Raw genomic sequence first — 3,041 nt, 5'->3', positions numbered from 1 at the left:
GAGAGAGAGAGCGAGAGAGAGGAAAACCAAATCTGGAATAAGAGGAGGAGAAAAAGATAAGATTTGTGTGGTTTAGTTACACAGGGTAATAACGTATTTTTCTCAAAAATCATTGGAATTGGCACAAGAATAAGACTTTAATTAGAATGGGCTTTAGTTTTCAAATATTTGGGCATTAGGGCATTTTCCCTTTTTTTTATCCCTTGTTATGGTTTATGGTTTATATTGGGTTATCTAATAACGTCTTCAACTTTCTGCAATGCATACGAACAGAAGCTAGTCTCCGATTGGCTTCTGGCTTAAGGGCAGACGTACACTAGGACTGAGACAAGGCCTGAACTCTCACGGTGCAATAATGAGATGAATGATAGGAGAAAACGCGATCGCGATCAATGTATACCTAGTTATGGATATGCAACATGTAAGGAAGTTGAACCAGTTGGTGACCTACTTATTCTTAAGCGTTTATATGAAAATGAAAAACAAAATGTACATTATGTGGAATGAGAAATAACAGATCAAGAAACTTAGGAGCGAGGTTGAATGCATACAGACCCGTATCTGAATACAGTCCTATGAGTCGATGGACTCAGGGCTCGGAACCTTAAGGGGCCCAAAATTTTCTTTTCTCTTTGTGTGATCATATTAGTTTAGTTAAAAACAATAAAAAATAATTAACAGCATCCAATTAGAGTGGTGTTAGATTACAAAAGAGAAAAATGAATATAAAATCTTACCTGTTATTTTACTATCATTAGTTAAAATAAACAGCCTAAGTAAGAGATTTGTTGTATAAATAAGATTTTTAATATAAATAGGATTTTTAATGTTTTTTGTTGTTAGATTTTAAGTTTATAACTTTAGTTCGTGAAAATTTTTGTGTGTTTCTTAAAAAGAGAAAATAAAATAAGTGAATGAATACTATACTTTAAGAGCCCCATTTAAAAAATTTGACTCATGTCTAAAAATCTCAGGTTCGGGCATGAATATATACAGTATATAGTTCACATACTTGAGATCTCGATTGTTTGAGCCAATCGAACTGGCCGGCAAACTCTAAAAGATCGATTGCTGTCTGCATTGTCTTGCACACGCAATATAATGTACATGTTTTGTTTTTACTTTTATGAGAAGAAATCATCTATAAACAAAAAATAATAGATTAATAGATCGTGCACGGAAACTATTATGTCTCAATATATTTGAGACAGCAATCAGATAGACGAATACAGAAGCAGTGTCTGATATATATATTTTGGCTTTGGTTGCCTCAATGAGCAAGAAGTAGACGTCATTGGACCAAGTCTTAATTTGCTAAGTATTTGCTTGACGTCTTAACTAGAAAACTGCATAAGATATATGATCATATTTTTCTTCAATCAGACGATCCAAATACATAGAAATCTTCAACAAGTGAAAAGGATGTGGTGATCCTAATTTTATGTTTTGAAGTCAACCAACCGTAGTAAAATTATTATACGATGTATAGTTTTCAAACACACCATTGCTTTTAATAATTTGATGATTGAGGCTTAATTAAGCATAGTTTCAAATGGAGAAACTTAAATAGAAACATAGAAACGCTTTCTCTTGTTGTTTCCAGTTGGCTTTTGTGCAGGCAGTCGATTACTGTCTAAATTGTTTTTGAAGTTCCCCTCTCTCCTTGACGCTAGCCTCCTCGATAGGCTAATTAATAAAGTAGTCTGAGATTCACATCCAAAATTAATTGGCAGTGGATTCATATCTCAACACGTTTCCGCATGTGTGACAAATTTTCAAGCCTAACACGTGGACAACATTTGGGTGACGTGAAGTTCGTGTGGTCATTGGGCTTCACACGTGGACGTGGGTAACCCGCTCTGATACCATGATAAAGTAGTTTATGATTCATATCCAAAATCAATTGGTTATGGGTGGAGTGACCCAAACCCTTATAAACCCACAAGTAATGTCTCATATTCCCTATGTGAGATTCATATCTCAACACTAATCCTATAACGTACCCTAATAACTATTTGTTGAGAACGATTCAAAGGTTAACGTACCAGGCTAGCTATGGATATGAATGTATCATCATATGCATATTTTGCTAAATGTAATTGTGTTCCATGATTTATGCATATATATATTTTGCTAAATATGGTCGTGGTCCATTACGTACTTATACATATCTAGCATATTCCTTTAGCTAATAATGATTAATTTCACGTATTCAGACTTTGAAGATCCATACGTAAAAGCTACTGCATTACTTAGAGTATGAGTAAGTAAAAGAACAAAGAAAACAATTATGGAAAGTAACTTGTCGTTACGTTTCAGACATTTAGCTTAGAGGTTTGTCTGAGTTATAACGTAGCGATCAAACACGATCATTACATTACACTGTAGATTTGTAGTTATGAGTAGGTAGGAGTAGGAGAGATTTCTACATAAGGAATAAATTCATAAGGAGTCATATCAGATCGAACGACTGTCTCATTCATCCTTTACGGGTAGGTAGATGATGAGTTCGATGCTTATAATCATAACACTGGATCCTTGCAACAACAGTCGACGTTGCCATCCATGCAAGCACCATTTTTGCTTTATCTGAATCTGCGAATTTTAGAAGGGAAACCCCAGTAGAAAGCAATCGAGCTAGCTAGATCCCATTCTTATTAATCAGAACCATTGTTCGTCTAGTGGAAAAGGAAATAATGAAGTCACTGGGACTATGTTTTTGAAAGGGTAGCTGGAATTTAAGGGACCGAAAACGACTAACTAGCTAGCTACAAAAAATACAAGTAAAACTACATCTTGGTTTTCATCTATAAACACATAATACTCGTATTCATTAAATTCCTTCATGGGTATGGTTCAAGGGACATTAATTTTGACACAAATTTTGACACTATTTCTTGGCCGTTAGATTTTAAAACATTCAAGGATCTAGATCAATTGTAAATATAATGTCAACATATAATTAATTGACATGGCAAGTGATGTGGTATTTTGTCTTATTTCATAGCAAATCAAATTAAAAGAAAAGAATGAAGAAAAAG

The sequence above is a fragment of the Fragaria vesca genome, linkage group LG2 (assembly GCF_000184155.1).
Source record: "Fragaria vesca subsp. vesca linkage group LG2, FraVesHawaii_1.0, whole genome shotgun sequence".
Classification (NCBI taxonomy): Eukaryota; Viridiplantae; Streptophyta; class Magnoliopsida; order Rosales; family Rosaceae; genus Fragaria; species Fragaria vesca.
The sequence above is the reverse complement of the archived record's forward strand: the minus strand, read 5'-3'. Positions refer to the sequence as shown.